We start from the raw sequence: 22,959 nt of genomic DNA on the forward strand, positions 1-22,959 counted from the left end.
GAAAAAAATAACGTTTCCAGAAGAAATTAACCTGCTCCGTATCAGCAGAGAAAAAAAAAAGCATGGCCAGCAGCTGCTCCAGTAATCCCAGCTCCCCCTCCCATATCGCCCCCACCACAGCTCATTCACACACAGCAAACCCCAGCCCCTCCCTGCCAATTCTTGTCTGCAATGCTGGCACTGTGGCCGACTCGGACACTTTCAGAGAGATTTTCAAACCCCCCGCTGTTTTAATCGGAGTAGATGGCAGACCCAATAAACATACTTTTACAAAACCTATCCCTGTGTGACCCTTCCCTGAGGTTACTGCTCAGTTTGTAATCTCTCCCACATGTCCAGTAAATTTATTGGGGGCAGATTTATTATCACAGTTCCGCTCCAGAATACAATTCCAAGATGATGTTCGGATTGTTCTTATGTTACATAACCCCTATGCAGATGAAGACAGTGAGGAAATCTGTATTTTGCATGCCTTTCCCACAGTTATGCCACAAGGGGCCCAAAACAGTCCCAACCAGTTTGCAAAAAATATGAGCAGGTGTCTTTTGCCATTGCTGCCACTGTTAGCCTCCTCAAGCATCTGGCAGCACTGAACTGTCGGGTTTCAGCCTCAAGACTTCAGTTCTGTCTTGGTCAAGTGATATTCTTGGGTCACTGTCTCCTTCAGGGTGTCAGACATCTCGCAGAATAAAGAAAAATAGCTGTCAGCTCCCTTCCTTTCCCAAAGGATGAAACTGAACTCCAGCGTTTTCTTGGACTATGCACTTATTTTTGTCAGTGGATACCGGATGCATCCCGCATAATGCAACCCCTTTACAATGCCTTGAAAGACGGTATAATGAATTATAAAGAAAGATGGCAGCGATGAGGATTATCTCCAATATGATTGTTCCCAATTTTTGACCGAAGAAACAGCTACTCCATCAAATGCCAGTGAGAATCCACTCCCAAATCCCGATCTGGTGTTATACATGGATGGTTCAAGAAATGCTGATGAGTTTGGTAGATTTCACAAGGGATATGCTGTTACCAGAGGACACTGTAGTGCATGCAGCTGCGCTCCCGCCCTCACAGTCAGCACAAGAAGCAGAACTCCAGGCTCTGTCTACTGCATGTACTTTGGCCAAGAACAAATAGGCTAATATATACACGGACTCACGGTATGCATTTGGTATTGCTCTCGATTTTGAGGCTCTATGGGCCAATCAAGGGTTTATTACTACTGCCGGAACCCCTGTGAAAAATGCTGAAGCTGTTAAAACCCTCATGGACTCAATCAAATTACCTACTCAGGTGGCTATTATCAAAGTTAAGGCGCACGGTCCTAGGAACAGTCCACAGACTGTTGGCAACGCATTTGCAGATATGCAAGCAAAAGCCGCCACTCTTTTACCCGTTGAACCAACCATACCAACTATGGTGACCACACGCTCTCAGTGTAAACAGTTACAAGAAGCATTGACCTTACAAGAACCTGATGATCTACAACAGACTGAAGTTCTCTGTCGGACCCCGCGAGACCGCTTAATGACGATGCAGAGAATGTCTCCAAAGGAAGAGGTGAAGCAATGGAAGACTGATGGGGCACGTATGGATAATGGTCTCTGGAAAAAGGACCAACTCGTGTGTCTCCCTAAGCGGATGTACCCTGCTATTGCCATACGGGCATACATATGGAGGAAAGAATCAGGCCTCGCCCTGGTGCAAAAATTCTACTGGGCCCCTGGAATTTCCACAGTTTTGACAGCGCTCAACCATGCCTGTAATATCTGTCAGACTTGTAATCCCGGTCAACTTCAACGTGTACCCCCGAAGCATCTTGCTAAGCCCGACTATCCTTTCCAAAGGCTCCAGGTGGACCATATCACATTGAAAAACAGGAGAAAACTCAGAGCATGCAGTAAAAAATTGTCAAATTTTATTAGAGTAAAGTACTACAAATGCCATATATCAAACAGTGTGCTAATAGGGACAAAAGCAGACAGTATCCACTCAAAGTGCCCTAAACCTCCATGCAGATGGAAAAAATGGCCCCAGACCATGTCCCCGAGGAAGTCCACAAACCCCAATATGAAGTGAAAAAAACGCCCAAACACAGTGCCCTAGATGTGGACATAGTAAGGTTATCCATAGTAAAGGGCATCAGTATAATGAAACAAGCTGCCACAATGAGAAGGGAAAAAAATGGGGAAGAGAAACCTTAGAGGCACTTACCGGGGCAAGGAGGAAGAGGGGAACCTGGCTGTACCACCCCCGACGCGCGTTTCACGGCGTCTCAGGCCGCTTTCTCAAGAGGGATATGGTAGAAGGTCCAAACAGGACCTTAAAATAGCCCCTGACCTCGGTCATGTGATCTAAACTGACCAATGGTGAAGGCGCTTCCGGCGCATGCACCCCAGCCACCGCAGGTCCTACAAGGCGCTACAGGCATCATGTGCCAGTGCACCCGCACCGGTAAAATCCGGGCGCGCGCACCGCACATAGAGATGCCGAGTGCAGAGTGGAGCCACAGAGCGCAGGGAGCGATGTGCGCAGCCATACATCATGAAGTCAGAAAAATGGAAAGGAGAGGAATTCCTATATAAAAAGGATCAGTGGAGCAGTGCAATATAAACGAATGTATGCAATATCAATAAATACATATATCAAGATCCATTTAAACAGACCGCTAGATATAAATAGCACGGTGTAATATATAAAAATACATATGGCAATACATACATATTACAATACATAGAAACATATATCAAGATCCGTTTAAACAGACCGCCAAATAGAAATAGCGCGGTATAGTATATAAAATACATACAATAATACATGCATATTACAATACATGAAACTGCAGAATCATATTATAGATAAAAGTACATATAAATATGTGATTATCAAAAAAGGACATCCAGTAGTAATAGAATAAATTTAAACACTGCAGACACTTGACAATAATGATCCAATCACATGATAAGGTCACGTCACAGATCCACGGGCAGGGGAAATACTGTGCACTGGAAATATATGTAAAGAAGAATAAAGAATTAAAAACTGTGACAAAATAAAATTAAAAACATATTAAAAACAGAAAGGAACTGCCACGGAACCAATGGGAAGATACAGGATTTGTGAAGGCAAAATAAAGGAGGAAATAATATCCTTTAATAATTACACAAGACAGATACCAGTATATATGGGCAAACAGAGGCAGAACACAGCAAGAAAACACAAAAACATTATAAAAAAGGGGCGAAACTCAGATGTTCATTGAGTCCCTTTGGAGTCGTGGTATCTAATTCCACAATCCATCTTGCTTCCATTTGTGCGAGTATTTTCTTGTTATCACCGCCTCTGATGCCCATATGCAATACATCAATAGACTAGCATCACTGTTATGTTGTGACCGAAAGTGTCGGGGGATTGTTTTTAAATCAGCCGGATCAGACGCCGACTTCGCCGCGCCAATGTCCCGCACATGCTCTCGAACCCGTACCCTCAGCACCCTAGTGGTCAGACCAACGTAAATTTTGGGACACGGACACGTGGCATAGTATATCACATTTGATGTACCGCACAAAATCTGGTTTCTGATTTTGAACTGTCTGGTACCACTCGAGGAGCCGATGGTAGAGCAGCGCAGGACATTGGCGCAAGCGATACAATGTCCACAGGAAAATGATCCGCTGATCGGGCCACTAGAACCAAAAGGGTTCTTAGAGATGGGAACATAGTGGCTCTGTACCAGGAGATCATTAAGATTTTTTGATCGGCGAGGTGTTATAGATGGAAAGCTCCCCAGAGCGGCCCCCAAGGAGGGATCTGTCTCTAATATGGACCAATGCTTGCACAAAATAGTGCGCATATTGTGCCACTCATGATTGTACGTTGAGATGAACCTAACAGGTCCATCACCAACTGTACCTCCACCCTTCTGGACCGGATGCAAAAGACTGCTACGTGAGGTGTACCTAGCCCAATTATAGCCGGCTTTAATACATCTCCGACTATAACCTCTAGTTAAGAAACGATTCGTCAGATCACGGGCTTGTCTCTCAAATCGATCATTGGTGGAACAGATGCATCGCATGCAGAGAAACTGTCCGACCGGGATAGCCCTCACCGTGGCATGGTCATGAGCTGACGTAGCGTGCAACAGAGAGTTGACAGACGTGGGCTTCCTGAATACGTCCGTCTGGATGTGCCGGTCGGCATCGACCTCCAGATGGATGTCCAGGAAGTCCACGCGTACGTCATCAAATGAATACGTCAGGCGAATATTACTAGTGTTTGCATTCAATGACCTCATGAAATCCCCGAGCTTGTCAACCGTCCCATCCCACAAAAATAATACATTGTCTATATAGCGATACCAGCACAGCACATGGGACGCGCCCCGCTGGCCCCTGTCACCAAAAATCTCCCTCTCCCAGGCGCCAAGGAAGAGGTTGGCGTACGAAGGCGCACAGGCCACGCCCATGGCTATGCCCCGCTTCTGCAAATAAAACTGATCTTTAAAAACGAAAAAATTGTGGGTGAGGATAAAATCGGCCAGCTCGAGGATCAACTCACACAGAGGGCCATCCAGGTCGGAAGTCCCCAAAAACCAGCGAACCGCATCTAGTACCACCGAATGATCGACACAAGTATAGAGACTCTCCACATCAGCAGTCACCAGAAGGGTGGATGGTTCCACAAGGACGCCGTCAACCCATGCCAGGACATCCATCGTGTCACGGATATAGGAAGGCAGTGATTCAACAAGTGGTTTCAAATAAAAGTCAATGAATTGACATACAGGTTCACACATGCCGCCTATACCCGACACGATAGGGCGCCCTGGAGAGTCAAGGGCGTCCTTGTGGACCTTAGGTAAAAGATAAAATGTGGGGTTCCTAGGAGACCTGACCATCAGCCCATCAACAACTTTTTTAGTTATAGTACCACTCCGAAATGCCCTATCAAGGATTACCTGAAGTTCCCGTGAAAAGGGGACCCTGGGGTCAGACGGGAGTTTTAGGTAAGTATCCGGATCTCTAAGCTGTCGGAAAGCCTCCCGTTCATATTTCTGGTTGGGCCAGACCACTATGTTCTCCCCCTTGTCGGACGGTTTGAAGACTACATCCCCCAAAGATTGTAATTGGGAAATTGCCTGACGTTGTTTATAAGTAAGATTATCAAATTTCCATCTAGTTGATAGTTTCTTAAAATTATCACTAACCAATTTAGTAAAAATCTCGACGGAAGGCCAAATTGACAAAGGCGGGAACCTAGTGGACTTGGGCCGAACCAGGGGAGGAAACTTACTTGTGCGTGAAACACCCTGTTCCGAAAGCAGGTCCTCCAAATCACGGAGTGCCTCCCTTTCCACTTCACTTAGGGCCTCAGGAATATGGCTTCGGGCGTGGAGTTTTTTCAAAATAAGTTTTCTTGAAAATAGTTGGAGGTCTTTCAAAGCTGTAAAGTAATCAAATGAATTGGTGGGTGAGAACGTCAGGCCTTTACTAAGAACCTCCAACTGTACCTCAGTGAGTACATGAGTAGACCGATTTAATACCTGTAAATCCCCCCGGGAGCCAGTCTGGGGAGCCCTAGATCCGGCTGATTTATTTTTTGACGACTGGCGGGTCTCAATCCTCTTTGGAGGAACCACCTTACTATTGGTATTCTGGCCGAGGCCTCTCTGTCCCGTCTCATCATCATAATTCGAAACATTAGATCTCAGTGATGTAGACCTTGAACGGGAATGAGACATATTCCTGAACTTTGGACGTGACCGTCCAGTGGGATCCTGCCAACGATAGACTCTTGATGTTAATTTATCCTGGACATCCTTCTTAAATTTCTTTGCCTTTTTGGCTTGGATATCCTGAGCCCATTTTTGTAAATCAGCGTCAATTTGATCATTCAATTTCTTTAGGGCATCATTAGACATCTCCTTTTGTAAGGTAGATTGTAATTCATCAATCTCAGCCTCAATGGCAGTAAGGGAATCATGGTTCAGTTGTTTCAAAAGAACCATGAAACCCTTAGAACACTCATTAGTTAGACTTTCCCATTTACTTTTAAAAGTCTCATCCAGTGCTGGGAATGAGGGAAAAACCTGGATCCGGAGTCCTCTTGGGACCAGATCTTTCTGTATATACTGATCCAGGAACACGTGGTTCCACCAAATACGAGTTCTCTTGCGTAACAATTCCTTAAATTTAAATACAGGAAGTTGTATGTCCTTATTAGAGCCAACACATTCCCCATCTGAATTGTCCAGAAACACCAATCAATCAATCAATCAAATTTATTATCGCCAAGTACATATTACATATATACAAGGAATTCTTTGTGGCAAAGAGGCAACATAATATATAACAACAGATACAACAAGTAACATCTAACAAGACAGATACAGTATATAGTCTACACATGACGATTTAATTGTTGAACAGAGAGTGGATAGAAGCTGTTCATATGGCGGTTGGTACTGCAATTGGGGACTCTGAAGCGACGTCCTGAAGGGAGTAGTTGGAATAAGGAGTGTCCCGGGTGAGAGGGATCGGATGAAATTTTCAATGCGTGGGATCGAATACTCTTATCATAAAGATCCTGGATTTTAGGCAGGGGGGGAGCCTATAATTCTCTCTGCTGTTCTGAAAGTCCTTTGTAAGCGGAGTTTGTCATGCGCAGTGGCTCCCCCATACCAGACTATCAGAGAGGAACAAATCACAGATCTGATGACAGCATTAAAGAATAAGATCAGCAGATTCTTAGACAAACCATATCTTTTCAGCTGACGCAGGAAGAACATCCTCTGTTGTGCTTTTCTTATAACAGCATCCACGTTTTTCCCCCATTTAAGATCATGAGAGATGATAACACCAAGGAATTTGGTCTCTGTGACCCTAAGAACCACTTCGTCATGGATGTAGATTGGAATTATCTCATGTTGATCTTTCCTAAAATCCACAACCATCTCAGCAGTTTTTTTAGTGTTTAGTACAAGATTATTGGCTTTACACCAGTCACATATTCTTTCCACCTCACTCCGATACAAGTCTTCAGCATTTCCCCTGATGAGACCAATCAGTGTCATATCATCGGCAAATTTCAAGATTTTTACTGAGTCTGCTGAAGAGATGCAATCATTCGTATAGAGAGAAAACAGTAACGGGGACAAAACACACCCTGAGGTGCCCCGATGTTTGTGACCAAGGTGTCCGAAGTGAATGGTCCAACTTTTACACTCTGTATCCTGGCTGTCAGGAAGTTATAAATCCACAAGCATAAGTTGAGAGGGACTCCAAGAGCTACCATTTTCTTATGAAGTAAATTCGGATCAATGGTATTGAACGCTGAGCTAAAGTCCATGAAAAGAATCCGGACATATGAGTGCCGTTCATCTGTATGATCCAAAATGTACTTCAGTGCCAGATTGACAGTGTCGTTTGCCGAACGATTCTCCTTATAGGCAAACTGAAGCGGGTCCCATAGCTTCTGCGTGAATTTTATCAGGTGGGACATCATAATTCTTTCGAAGACTTTCATAGCTACAGATGTGAGTGCTACTGGTCTATAGTCGTTCAACTCAGAGGATCCCACTTTCTTGGGGACAGAGATAATTGTGGAATTTTTCCAACACTGAGGTACAACGCACTCTTTCAGTGACACATTGTATATATTTGTCAGTATAGGGGCAAGCTGGGTAGCACATACTTTCAGACACATTGGAGATACACCATCAGGGCCAGGTGCCTTTTTGACCTTAAGTCCCTTCAGGATGCGTATCACCTCTGCCTCGGAGATCACTACTTGGGTGTTGCACAATGAATGATCTTTATATGAACAGACTGAGGAGCTTAGAGATGAATAGCCACTGTGTGTAGAGCTTGCCTCAAATCTGCAGTAGAATTCATTTAACTCTGCTGCCAGACTTCTGCTGGGGTTCACTATAGTGGGGTGGCTTTTATAATTGGTGACCTCTCTTAATCCTCTCCATGCAGATCTAGTATCTTTTGATGAGAACCTTTCCTCCAGAATCTTTGCATACTCGTGTTTGGCTAACTTGATCTCTTTAGATAGCGAGTTCCTAAGTTTCTTGAATTCAGTAATATCGCCTGCTTTATAAGCCTCCTCTTTTCTCTTACGGATCAACCTGACTTTATTTGTAAACCACGGCTTGTTGTTTCCCCGAAAGTGGACAGATTTGGATGGAATAAACGTGTCTTCACAAAAACGGATATATGAGGACACTGCATCAACCCATTCATCCAGACCCGAGCATGTTTCCTGGAATACCTCCCAGTCCGTGCATTCAAAGCATGCTTGCAGTTGCAATTTTGTCTCCTCAGACCATGTCTTCTTTGTATAAACTGTAGGTTTGGATGTTTTCAACCTTTGCCTGTAGGCTGGAATTAAATGAATTAGACAATGATCTGAAAAGCCCACTGCTGCTCTCCTCACTGCCCTGTAGGCCCCTTTTAAGACAGTATAGCAGTGATCAAGCGTATTGTTCTCTCTCGTGAAGCAGTTTATATGTTGAGTAAATTTGGGGAGATCCAGGTTGAGTTTTCCTTTGTTAAAGTCCCCCATTACGATCACAAATGCTTCAGGAGATCCTTTCTCCCATTCTGATATTTTGCAAGCTAATTCACCAATAGCAGCTTTAACAGATGCTTGAGGGGGAATATATACTGCAACCAGAACCATAGATGAAAACTCTCTTGGAGCGTAAAATGGTCTACAATTGAGTGCAAGGTACTCTAGATCTGGAGAGCAACCTTTTCCCAGTATGTTAACATCACAGCACCAGCTAGTGTTGATGTAGAGACATACCCCACCCCCCCTTTGTTTACCTGAAGCTACACAATCACGGTCAGCTCTGTAGATAACAAAACCAGGTAGATCCAGACTACAATCAGGGATGGTGTCATTCAACCAGGTCTCAGTAAAACAAAGAGCAGCTGAATTGGCCATATCAGATCTCATGTTACAAAGTAAGTTCAGTTCCTCCATTTTGTTAGATAAGGAACGGACATTAGCCAAGTGGAGTGAAGGAAGAGCTGTTCTGAACCCTCTCCTCCGAAGGCGTGCCAGGACTCCTCCTCTCCTACCTCTCTTGCAGTACACCTCCACAGGTTTCACAGAAGTAATGGATTTTATGTACTCAATTGTTGAATTAGCAATCATGCTCCAAGAAGGGGAGTCCATGAGAAATTGCGGATGATTCCAGAATAATAAATCGTCCCTTGAAATCATAAGAGTAGGTTTACAGAGTGCAGTGGCCATGACTACACTCAGCTTGTAGCTATAAAGACTGAACAGTCACAGCTTAGCAGAGTTAAATGTACAACTTTCCATAAAGGGTGCTCCCAGCACTGCTGGGGGGGAGGGCATGGGTGCAACAAGACAGGGACATCAGGGTACACGCCAACAGTCAGTCCAAACCTGCCCAGCTCACCCTTTCAGCTCCACCTGGACCACAAGATCTCCAGAACAACTCCAGCACCGCACACTCCACCAGGTTTCCTATCCTGGGATCATCTGCATGCTGGAAATGGGTACAAGGCAGGCAGCCAGCAGCTTCACTCTCTCCCAGCTGCATCCAGGCACGGAGCTCCACGAGGACAGAAAGACACCGGTCCCAGCTGATCGCAGTCTCCACACTACTCCCAGCTCTGCCGAATCCTGTAGCTACGCAATGGTGAGTGAACCAAAGGGAGAATTAACAATTAAACGGGGTAAAAAACTAAAAAACTCAGGAGCCTCATGCCAGAGCAGCCATCTCTCGGCGCTCCTCCTCCTGAACACGTCATTAAGCTGTGTGCGCCACGTGTGATCACGTGCGCGAAAATCCATAGTAGGAATAGGGATAACTGTGAAAAACACAGAAACAATTAATGAAAGCAAAAACCCCTTAAACATCATCTGGCGTAATGGGGAGGGGGAACACCCAACCACCAACGCCAATATGCATAAACTCAGAAAATCAATGAAAAACAGGACAAAACTCAGAGCATGCAGTAAAAAATTGTCAAATTTTATTAGAGTAAAGTACTACAAATGACATATATCAAACAGTGTGCTAATAGGGACAAAAGCAGACAGTATCCACCAAAAGTGCCCTAAACCTCCATGCAGATGGAAAAAATGGCCCCAGAAAATATCACGTTGCCTAAGTCTGGAAGGTATGAATACTGTTTGGTTGTTGTTGATATGTTCTCCAGTTGGCCGGAAGCATTCCCTGTTACCAACATGACTGCAAAAACCACAGCGAAGAAACTGGTGATGGAAGTTATATGCAGATATGGGGTTCCATAAGTTGTTGAAAGTGATCAAGGTCCGGCCTTTTCTTCTCATGTGTATCAAGAAGTTCTGACAATACTTGGATCCACTGTAGCCCTCCATACTCCGTATCACCCACAATCCAGTGGGAAAGTTGAGAGGCTGAACGGCACACTGAAGGGACAATTGAACAAAATGATGCAGGAGACTATGGCTCCATGGCCAGAGCTCTTACCCATTGTACTATACCACATTCATACTACCCCTATTGCAAAACATGGCCTGTCCCCATATGAGATATTGTTTGGTACTAGACCCCCAGTTGCAAATTTCCAGCCTCAGCAGTTATCAGAAGAAACTGACCGTGCTGTTCAATATGTTATTCAGCTTAGTAAAAATCTTGCTAACACCCATGTTCTAGTTTCTTCTTCTTCTCTTCTAGATTCAGCAGAAACCGACATCTGTCATAACCTGAAGCCTGGTGATTTGGTAGTCATGAAAAGGCATGTCAGAAAGCACGGACTAGAACCCTTGTATAACGGTCCCTATCAAGTTCGCAAATAAAGGGGGCATAATGTTTTGGTTTTTCGCATTTTCCATATTATTATTGGTAGAAGTTAAAAGTTAAAGTTAGAAGATATTCAAAGACTCAGAGATCAATACAATAAAGACAATGATCGTAATAAGGACAGTTGGTGGTCAGACACCTTCTCCTTTCTCAATCCAGCCAATTGGTTTAAGGGAATTGGAGGCTGGATAGCTGGGATCTTACAAAGCTTGTTACACATTGCTGCCTGTATCCTTGTTGTATACGTGATACTAAAACTTGTTCTTTGGTGTATTTCTGTATGTATTAGGAAATTCTGCACTAAGACAGCTAATGATGATACCAAAGGCGTCGTTGCCCCTGCTCTTCTCTGCACCGATCTCAAAAGGCTACTTGATGAAGATGTTGAAGCCAAGCGCATGGCTTCTTTAAAAAGATCTCCACCATCATCATCAAAAATTGTTATTCGTGAATTGCAGTATACAGGGGAGACAGGTGCGCCGCGCCAGCCATGACTGGTAACACGGCATCAGTCATGTGAAGACCAGTACCCCTCAAGCTTTTAGCTTTGGATAGAACCTCTGATGCTGCATATGTGTTAAAAAAATGTATCTAGGGGGTATTGAGAAAGGTTAAAACTAAAATCAAAGCTGAAGTTTCATTTTCTTCATTTTCTGAAGGTTTCGTTTCTCCATTTTTGTCGCTTTAAGATAAATTTTTTGTAATTAGGATGAAAAGTTCAGGCTGTCATAAAACCAGACTGTTCCTCATCAGGTACAAGATAAGGGACCTGGGGGTATATTACTCTGAAGAATATGCCATTATACTACTTTCTATGCTATGGAAATACGGACATATATGCAGTTTCCGATTTTCTTGCAATATTATTGGCTTATAAAGTGAAATGATGCTATTGGTAGTTGAGAACTTTGCATAATTAAGCAAAATATTATAAAAGAAGTGACTAAAATAAATGGGTTTAGCGATCTCTTTGGATCGTCCCATACAGAGACACGTCTCCGTTTGGTCATTTGAGTTGCTGGCAACACTCTGTTGAATAGTTTGGAAATCACTGGATCAACTGTGAAGGGTTAATTTAACCCTCTCCCTATCTCTTCCAGTACCGTTTGGAATATCAACCTTGTCTGGAATAGTTGCGGACACCTGCCGGGCTTTGTGGAACATTCTCTGTCCCGAATTTATGCCCCTGCCCACCGTAGAAAAGTGGTTTGAAATTGCTGAAAGATTCTGGACAGTCGGCAATTTCCCTAACTGTTTGGGTGCCATTGATGTGAAACACTTCCTTATTATAAAACCAAAAAGAACAGGCTCTGAGTACTACACTCCCTGACAGAAGTTATGTCGCTTATCCAAGTTATGTAAATAAAAGCTTATAACCGAACGTTAAATTCATCCATTGGTTGTATAAATTATTCTTTTGAAAGCTGAAACCCTCCGAAATGTGGTTTAGGTTAAGAAAATAAATTGCCATCAATGCAGAAATATTGATCATTTAATGGACACAGAATGGTCAGATTTTGGCAAGACAAAAGTTTTGTCGCCCTCAGAAAGTAATGTGATATGCAAACAAATAATTAACTTAAAATACAAATATGTGTTGCATAACATTGGTGAATGAAGTTATGGTGCTATTAGAGTCATATTTAATATTTTGTGTGACTTCCATGAGCTTGAAGGACTGCAGCCATGCGGTTCAACAATGATTCATTCAATTTATTAATGAAGTCATCAGGAATAGCAAAGATTGCAGTCTTACATGCCTCACAGAGTTCATCTAGATTCTTTGGTTTTGCCTTCCAAGCTTCCTCTTTCATCATACCTCAAACATGCTCAATGATGTTCATGTCTGGTGACTGGGCTGGCCAGTCCTTGAGCACCATGATCTTTTTTTGCCTGGAGGAACTTTGTTGTAGAAATGGATGTATGAGATGGAGCACCATCCTGCTGCAGAATTTGACCCCTTTTGTGATTTTGAATATAAGAGGTAGCTAATACTTCTTGACCTTTTAGGCTATTGATATTGCCTTCCACCTTGCAAATGTTTCGCACACCCCCATACTGAAAATAACCCCAGACCATGATCTTTCCACCACCAAATTTAACTGTTTTCTGGGTGTATATTGGATCCATACGGGCTCCAGTAGGTCTCCTACAGTATTTGCGGCAGCTGTGGTGTAATTCTACTGAAGATTCATCAGAGAAATCCACTTTCTGCCACTTTTCCAGCGTCCATCTGTTCAGCAGGCTGTGGGACTTTGCAAATGCCACACGGTTTTTTATTTGCCTTTTGTTTAGTGCTGGATTCTGGGCACTGATTCGACCATGGAGGCCATTTCGAGACAGAATCCTACAAACTGTTCTAGTTGATACTTGGACTTGAGGTGACCAGGCCTGTTGGAGCTCTGCTGCAGTGGAAGAGGGCTTGCTTTGGATTTTCAAACAAACAAACGTTCCTCCTGAGCAGTTGTCCTGCGAGGCCTGCTGGACCTGGGCTTGTCAAACACATCTCCAGTCTCTTCAAATCTTTTTTTAATTCTTTGTACTTGATGCTGAGACACATTAAAGGTGTCAACTAGAGTTGAGCGACTTTTGGTTTTTTAGGGTCGCGTTTCGTTTCGTGAAACCCGACTTTTCCAAAAGTCGGGTCGAGCAAGATCGTCCGATTATAGGGAAAAGTCGGGGTCGTCCCGAAACACGAAACCCAATGTAAGTCAATGGGGAATAAAAGTCGGCAGTGAGAGGAGGACAGGAAACACACCAACAGTGCCCATTTGAATGCCAAAAGCATCAATTCTTCTTACTTAAGCTTGTCAACCTTAATTAACTTCATAATACAAGTTACGCACTGAAAAATGGGGGTTATTTGGCTAAAGTTGTGGGGGGGGAGGGCTGGCTGCAGGTTTTCATGTGCCCTGGGCGAAAGAGCGCCCCTTTAACACATACCACAACTCATCATGCTCCGATACGGCAGAGAAATAGCGGTATAGTACAATGAAAAATACCTCACTTTTTACATCTCATGACGAGGCCCATCTATTTCTCCATACAGAATCATTGGTCCCATATAATGTTTGAAACAGTATATGATGAGCTCCACATAATGCTACAGTATATGTTGGTCCCCATGGATGAAGCTCCACTGTCTTATGGGCCCAAATAATGCTCCAAACATAATGGGCCCCATTTCTAATGCTCTAGTGTATAATGGGCCCTGTAAATGCTGCTCCAGTGTCTGATGTCCACCTTTGGAATGTTCCAGTGTATGGTGGGCCCCATCTATCATTCTCCAGAGTATAGTGCTCCCCAAAAATTGCTGTCCCAACATTGAAAACAATCAAATAAGTCTCCTCGCTAGGGAATCCCTGTACTTGTCTGGATTCCTCGTCGTCCCCATCTTCCATCTCACTGCACAGTATTTCAACTTTGCAAGTGCTGTGATCCTGAGCAAGCAGGGGGGGCCCACTCGTTGTCGACGGCACTGGCACAGGGCCCCTGATAGTATGGTGGTGTGTCTGATGGCGGGTGGGCCAAACCTGCACTTTCATCTGCAGCTTCCTCTTTGTCACCGTGTAAGATGGAGCTGTATATGGGAAGGGTAACCTGAGTTTCATCAGGGTCAGATTCAGGTCGTGTAGCGTGCGAGGGGAATGTAGTGGTCTGGGTCAATGTACCAGCAGATTCATCGAGCAGTGGCTGGGCATCAGTGCACTTGTGTCGCCCCCAGGAGTACGGTCGCCACAGTGGCATTACCTTCTTCCTAGGGAGTGTGATGTCATGCTTGGGAGCAACGAACGATCTCTCTAGCAGGTTAACTGATTGGGCGGCGTTATTCCCACGAGTCATGACCCTCCAAACAGCGTTCATGAAGGCAAAGTGTTTGTTTTACGTGGGCAGTATGGTTGCAAAGCTGAACCTTAAAGGAATGTCCAGAAGGGCACCACCAGGAGTGGAGCATACGGTTAAATTCGACTCCACCTGGGAAACCTCAACCTTGCCAGCTACAGAACAGATGCACACACATTGCAAGCTTAATTCCGTTAACGAACGAGACTCCGTCATGCCCCGCGGTCCGAGTCCGGCTTACTAGAGGGACACGTGAGGCTCTGGGACATGAGATTGGCCAATAACTGGTGTGTCATGCCCTTACATGTCCGTGGCTGCATGTGCGCTACACTGAAAAGGCCAGCGTTTGTCGCTTACAGGTGCAAATAACCCGCTGAACAACGTTAGTGATGGGGATCACTGATTACAATTATTACCCGCGAACAATGATTTCCCAGTAAGTGCAGGTCAACCGCAGTTCCGGAATTAGGCCTAACCGTCATTCCTGAAAAAATGAAAAACTTACGTGTGCAAACCACAGGTGCTGTAGCTTGCTTAACAGCTCGCCAGCCGTTCTCACGCCCAGTATGGATTACACGTGATTGCACAAAGGTGAGAAAGGGTACTGTATCCCCAGATAACATGTATGGATAGCGTACACATTCAAAATATATGTCTATACATCAGGAGGCAGGCTCAGACGGTGTTAGGCCCAGTATGGATTGCACGTGATTGCACAAAAGTTAGAAAGGGTACCGTTTCCCCGGATAACATGTATGGATAGCGTACACATTCAAAATATATGTCTATACATCAGGAGGCAGGCTCAGACGGTGTTAGGCCCAGTATGGATTGCACGTGATTGCACAAAGGTTAGACAGGGTACCGTATCCCCAGATAACATGTATGGATAGCGTACACATTCAAAATATATGTCTATACATCAGGAGGCAGGCTCAGACGGTGTCAGGCACAGTATGGATTTGACGGCCCAGACTACACAGCGGAGGAGCAGGGAGAGGTAAAGATTGCAAATGCTGGGGCCCTGCCCAAGCAAGGGGGGCCCACTCGTGGGCGTCGGTACTGGCACTGGGCCCCTCATAGTACGGCGGTGTGTCTGACGGCGGGTGTGCACCACCACCGTCAGAGACACTTGATTGCACTATGAAGGACCCTGTACCAGTGCCCGCGCCTAAGAGTCGGCCTACCCACCTGTCCAGGGCAACGGCACTCGCACGGTGTCATGCGCTAGGTGGTGACCCCGGCCATGGGGAGGGGGAGGCAGCACAGTTAGGGAGTTTTAGAAAGTGGCTTATGTTGATGTTGGACATTCAGCTGATGCAAAAGGTGAAATAGGTCAAGTCCCAGGAAGAGGTGGACCAAAGCAAGCCATTTTTCTGTCACCCTATGTGTCATCAGGGGAAGGTGGGACAAAATCCTTGGAAACCCATTCGTGGTTCATTTTAATGAAGGTTAGATCATCCACATTTTGGGTTGACAGACGGGTCCTTTTTTCTGTCAGGATTGATCCAGCTGCACTGAAGACTCTTTCCGATAGCACACTTGCAGCTGGGCAAGCGAGCTCCTGTAAGGCATATTTTGCCAATTCAGGCCAGGTGTCCAGTTTAGCGGCCCAATAGTCAAAGGGGAATGACCTGTGTGGGAGAACATCGATATGGGAGGAAAAGTAGTTTGTAACCATAGTTGACAACTGCTGTCTCCTGTCACTTTCCATCGATGCAGTATTACCAGTTGTGTGAGCGGTACTTGAAAAATCAGTCCACAACATTGTCATGAAACCCCTGTCTCCAACGCCACTTCTGCTGTGTGCACCACGAACACCTCTGCCAAGCTGCCCCCGGCCCGTACGGCTCGTGTGAGAACCATCACCGCTGCTGTGTGCTGGGAATGCCTCAAGCAACCGATTTACCAGAGTTGCTTGTTTATTAGCCAATATTAGGTCAAGGTTCTCCTGTGGCATGATGTTTTGTAATTTGCCTTTATAGCGTGGATCCAGGATGCTGGCCAACCAGTAGTCGTCATTGTTCATAATTTTGGCAATGCGTGGGTCCCTTTTTAGGATCTGCAAGGCATAATCTGACATGTGGGCCAATGTTCCCAGTGTCAATGATGCACTGCGAGTGCTGGTTGGAGGAGCACTTTCTGGCAAATCCACATCCCTCCAGTCACGCACAAACCCTGTACCAGACCTTGCCATGCCAACATTTTCACTTGCCCCACGAGATGCATCCTCCTCCCCTAAGTAATCATCCCCATCATCCTCCTCCTCCTCTTCTTCCTCCACCTCGTCCAGGAGAGGTCCCTGAGCAGACAATGGCTGAATGTCATCAAGGATTCCCTCCTCCTCTTCCTCCTCATCAACATTGGCTGCAGACGCCTGCTCCTTAAGGTGCGTCAAAGTTTGCATGAGCAGACGCATAAGTGGGATGCTCATGCTTAGGATGGCGTCGTTTGCGCTTACCAGCCGTGTGCATTCCTCAAAACACTGAAGGACTTTACAGAGGTCTTTCAGCTTCGACCACTGCACACCTGTCAACTCCATGTCTGCTCTCAAAGTGCCTGGCCGTGTATCCTCCCACAAATGCATTATGGCCTGCCTCTGCTCGCACAGCCGCTCCACCATGTGCAGGGTGGAGTTCCACCTTGTTGCAATGTCGATAATGAGGCGGTGGTTGGGAAGGTGGAGCAATCGCTGCAGCTTCTGCATACGAATGGAGTGTACAGGCGACCGGCGGATGTGCGCGCACAGTCTTCGCACCTTCTGGAGCAGGGCTGTTAACTCCGGATAATTTTTGAGGAAGCACTGCACCAGCAGGTTCAAGGTGTGAGCCAAGCAAGGTATATGGCTGAGTTTTGAAAGGGCTATGGCTGCCACAAAATTACGGCCGTTATCACTAACTACCTTGCCTGCCTCAAGATGTACACTGCCCAGCCATGACTCAGTTTGTCGCTTCAAGTACTCCTCCAGCACCTCGGCGGTGTGTCTGTTGCCCAAACACATCATCTGCAACACAGCCTGCTGACGCTTTCCACTAGCTGCTCGTTAGGGGGACACATCGTGTGCAACAGTGGCAGCTGCAGAAGGAGTGCTCATACGACTGCGCTCTGTGGACGAGCTTTCGCTTCTGGAGGAGGAGGAGGGTCGAACGCCTACAGCCAACTGTTTCCTATACCGTGGGCTAGGCAGCACTGTCCCACCACCGCTGTCCCCTGTGGACCCTGCATCCACCACATTAACCCAGTGCGCAGTGATGGACACGTAACGGCCCTGGCCATGCCGACTGGACCAGGCATCAGTTGTGAGGTGCACCTTTCCGCTCACTGACTGCTTGAGTGCATGGACAATGCGGTCTTTCACATGATGGTGGAGGGCTGGGATGGCTTTGCGAGAGAAGAAGTGGCGACTGGGTAGGTCATAGCGTGGTACTGCATAGGCCATGAGTTCGTGGAAAGCTGTGCTTTCCACCAACCGAAAGGGCATCATCTCAAACGAGATTAGTTTGGCAATGTGGGCGTTCAAACCCAGTGTACGCGGATGAGAGACTGAGTACTTTCTTGACCTACTCATAGTGTCTGGGAGGGTGAGCTGGACTTGAGAGCTGCATATGGTGGAAGTAGCGGTGGACAGGGCGGACTGAGAGAGGGTTGATGATGGTGATGGAGTTGGTGTTCTTTCTGATGGCCTAGAATCAGTCTTTCGTTGATATAACAGTGGGATTCCCTGACTGCTATGGCCTTGCAACGACACCTCAACATTTGCTGCTGTGCTAACCGGTGGGCTTACAGTGGGGGAAACAATGTAGCGTTGCTGACTACCTTCTTTGTGATCAGTTGCACATGTGGCACTTGAGGTTTGGTGTTGTGTCCACGCTTGCAAGTGCATGCTGGTTAAATGTCTAAGCATGCAACTGGTATTCAAATTTTTCAGATTTTTCCCTCGGCTAAAGGTCTTTGCGCACTTCTTACAGATAACCTTGGCCTGATCATGAGGATTTTGGTCAAAAAAGTGCCACACTGCACTCTTCCTACTTTGGCAGACATTTTGCGGCCTAGCACGCTGTGATCTTTTGACCCTCTGGACAAGCTGTCCAGCAACTCTTTTGATGTTTGGAACCTGTCTTTGGAGTGCTCCGGGCCTGCCAGATAACAGCTGTTGCGATGTCGATGTCTGCTGTGGATGCTCCTCATCTGAGCTATTGGAAGCAGCACCCTCTTCCCCCAATGGATGCCAATCTGGGTCAACAACTGGGTCATCCATCACCTCCTCTTCTATGTCATGTGCACCTTCCTCTGTGTCACCGTGTATGGTGGTATAGTGTGCAGGAAGGGGCACCTGAGTCTCATCAGGGTCAGAATCTGGCTCTGTACACTGCGAGGACAATGTAGTGCTCTGAGTGAATGTACCAGCAGAATCATCCATCAGCGGCTGTGCATCAGTGCACTCCATGTCAGATTCATCTTGGCCTGGGTAATTCACCATTTGAATTGATAATCCAGGCATGGTATGTGAAAACAGCTCCATGGAGTAATCAGTAGTATGGCCTGCGTCATCCTTCAATCTTGGTTGGGGTGAAGGACACAAGGAAAGGTGTGGTTCATGAACATGAGCCTCCAATGACGACTCAGTGCTTTTACTTTTTACAACTGAAGAAGAGGAGGCGATAGAGCTGGAGGCTGAGTCAGCAATGTAAGACAAAACTTTTTCCTGATGCTCTGGCTTTAAAAGCGGTTTGCCAACTCCTAGAAAACTAAGCGTTCGAGGCCTTATGTAGCCAGATGATGATGCAGGCTCAACACCTCCTGCATTCGGTCCTATTTTGCTCTTGCCACTACCATCAGATCCACCACCAACACCATCATTACCAGCTGCCAACCCCCGCCCAATTCCACGGCCTCTTCCACCAGCCTTCCTCATTTTTGGTAGAAATGTAGACAAAATCCAACAAACTATATAGTAATGTAAAACAAGGTACAAGGTGTCTATAGGACAGGGGAGATTTTGAATTTCTGCAGACACTTGTGGACACTGGACACTTTTGGATTGTGTGAGGCCCACTGATATCTGAGCGCTATGTCACAGGCTCGATGGCACAGCTGTGACAAAAGTGACGAGAGGATAAGGGAGATTTTGAATTTCTGCACACACTTGTGGACACTGGACACTTTTGGATTGTGTGAGACCCAATGAATATCTGAGCGCTATGTGACAGGCTCGATGGCACAGCTGTGACCAAAGTGACTAGAGGATAAGGGAGATTTTGAATTTCTGCACACACTTGTGGACACTGGACACTTTTGGATTGTGTGAGGCCCAATGAATATCTGAGCGCTATGTGACAGGCTCGATGGCACAGCTGTGACCAAAGTGACTAGAGGATAAGGGAGATTTTGAATTTCTGCACACACTTGTGGACACTGGACACTTTTGGATTGTGTGAGGCCCAATGAATATCTGAGCGCTATGTGACAGGCTCGATGGCACAGCTGTGACCAAAGTGACTAGAGGATAAGGGAGATTTTGAATTTCTGCACACACTTGTGGACACTGGACACTTTTGGATTGTGTGAGGCCCACTGATATCTGAGCGCTATGTCACAGGCTCGATGGCACAGCTGGGACAAAAGTGACGAGAGGATAAGGGAGATTTTGAATTTCTGCAGACACTTGTGGACACTGGACACTTTTGGATTGTGTGAGGCCCACTGATGTCTGAGCGCTATGTCACAGGCTCGATGGCACAGCTGTGACAAAAGTGACTAGAGGATAAGGGAGATTGGATTGCTTTTAAAAAAGCAGTTTGCAGAGCAGTGGGTAAACAGCAATGCCAGCCTGTCAGGAAGCCTTAAAAGGCAGCCCAACAACCAACACCACTGATACACCACAATATAGCCTCCCCTTGCACTGCACACACAGTGACTGGTGTGTTGTGCAGGCCAAATCGCAAGCAGCAGAAGCAGTTTTTTTTTCTTCTCAGCAGGATAAAAAAAAAAATTGGGATTGCTTTTAAAAAAGCAGTTTGCGGAGCAGTGGGTAAACAGCAATGCAGGAATGTCAGGAAGCCTTAGAAGGCAGCCCAACAACCAACACCACTGATACACCACTATATAGCCTCCCCTTGCACTGCACACACAGTGACTGGTGTGTTGTGCAGGCCAAATCGCTAGCAGCAGAAGCAGTTTTTTTGTCTTCTTCCCTGCCTAACGCTCTCCCTACAGAATCAGCAGCAACCTCTCCCTATACTGAGATCGGCAGAAGTAAGATGGCGGTCGGCGTGCACGCCCTTTTATACCCCCTGTGACGCCCACCAAAGCAAGCCAATCACTTGCATGCCCTTCTGAAAGATGGTGGTGACCCCTGCCTATGTCATCACGTTGCCCACAGTGTCCGTGGATCCTGATTGGCTGAAAAAGAGAGCAAAACAAACTTTTGAAACGCGACTTTGGCGCGTAAGTCGCCGACCTCGTGGCCGACCTCATCCTAGGGTCGGGCTTCGTTTCATGAAACCCGACTTTGCCAAAAGTCGGCGACTTTTGAAATTTTTCGACCCGTTTCGCTCAACTCTAGTGTCAACCACCTCTGCAGTGGATCTGGTCTTCAGCCTCTTGATAATCCAGGCTTTGGTTGCAGGGTGGCTTTTTGGCATGTTGTCAGAGCTCAAGTTGCAGTTCAAGTGAAGGTCTGGTGTGCTGGGTTTCTTTTTATACACACCCACTAATTAACCGATCATTTACTAAGCACAGGTGAGGATGTAAACTAGGATTGGGTGCATTTTACTGTATGACCAGGCGACAAAACTTGTCTTGCCAAAATCTGATCATTCTGTGTTCATTAAATGATCAATATTTTTGCATTGATGCCAATTTATTTTCTTAACCTAAACCACAATTCGGAGGGTTTCAGCTTTCAAAAGAATAATTTATACAACCAATGGCTGAATTTAAAGTCAGGTTATAAGCTTTTATTTACATAACATGGATAAGCAACCTAACTTCTGTCAGGGAGTGTTTAAGTATAAAAAGTACTTTTCTACAGTACTCATGGCCATTTCAGGTGCAGACTGTATGTTTGTTGCAGTTGACATTGGTGCATTTGGCCGTGGGAATGACTCCCAGGCTTTTAAGAACTCTGACATGGGTTGGAGGTTGTATGGAAACCAGTTCAATTTCCCCATGCCACGGCCTCTTCCCAACACGGAAGGTCCCCCACAGCCCTTTGTAATGGTTGGGGATGAGGCATTACAGATGTGCCAAAACCTACTCAAGCCCTACTCCAGCCGGGACTTGGAACACACCAAAAGAATTTTTAATTACAGGCTGACTAGGGCCAGAAGAATTGTTGAGGGTGCCTTTGGTATACTTGTCTCGAGATGGCGCATTCTCAGCACAGCCATTAATCTTAATGTCACTGTCTGTACTGAATTGGAGTCTATATTATTGCAACCACTAGGGGGCACAGAGGCAGATAACGTACCAGATGACAGCTGGGGGTTGGTACACTGGAGAGGCAGTTCGGTAGCAGAGGATCAAGCAGATAACGTAGTCAGATGACAGCCGGGGTTCGGTACACTGGAGAGGCAGTTCGGTAGCAGAGGACCAAACAGATAACGTAGTCAGATGACAGCCGGGGGTCGGTACACTGGAGAGGCAATTCGGTAGCAGAGGATCAAGCAGATAATGTAGTCAGATGACAGCCGGGGGTCGGTACACTGGAAAGGCAGTTCGGTAGCAGAGGATCAGCAGAAGGAAGAGCTTGACTAGAGGCTGGAAGCACAAAAATCTCACACTGCAGCAATCACAAGGCCAGGTTTATATAGGGCGTGTAATTAGCAATCAGAGGGCCAATGAAAGAACACAGGGTTGAGCCAATCAGGAACAACAGTCACTGGTATCTGGGTTTTAGCAAGGAGCTGTCCAGCTGACTTGAATAGCACAGGAGGTAGAGCTGCTGGGTTGTGGACAGGAGGTACTGGGTTCAATTCCTGAAACTGGAAACAGTGGATGAGGTGATGAAGGCCTGTGTGGTTCTACATAATTTTGTCATGGTTAGAGAGCACCCGAACTTTGAACTCAATGATGCAGCTCCTAACCCATTGCCTGAATTTACTCAGCACCCTCTCAGGTCATCCGTTGAAGTTGGCCAAATGAGGGACCTATTTGTGGCCTACTTCAGCTCAGACGTGGAACGGCAAGGTCAAATGGTGTAACAAAGTTTTCTTTTCTGTGTATATTAATAAAAAACCTGTGTTGATACCTGTACCGAGTGCACTCTGTCTTCTTACACTTCA

The 22,959-nt window shown here is 45.9% G+C and overlaps 1 long non-coding RNA gene across 1 annotated transcript; it reads right to left on the reverse strand.

Moving 5' to 3' along the window:
• Positions 1 to 1,896: 1,896 nt before the first annotated feature.
• Positions 1,897 to 22,446, reverse strand: LOC141058075 (uncharacterized). The gene is made up of 3 exons (XR_012222090.1): positions 22,146 to 22,446; positions 5,296 to 5,445; positions 1,897 to 3,005 (listed from the first exon to the last, which is right to left on the reverse strand). It is a non-coding gene; the product is annotated as an uncharacterized lncRNA (long non-coding RNA).
• Between the last annotated feature and the right edge of the window lie 513 nt (positions 22,447 to 22,959).

The sequence above is a fragment of the Dendrobates tinctorius genome, unplaced genomic scaffold (genome assembly GCF_039654945.1).
Source record: "Dendrobates tinctorius isolate UK_male_01 unplaced genomic scaffold, ASM3965494v1 ptg000209l, whole genome shotgun sequence".
In the NCBI taxonomy this organism is placed as follows: domain Eukaryota; kingdom Metazoa; phylum Chordata; class Amphibia; order Anura; family Dendrobatidae; genus Dendrobates; species Dendrobates tinctorius.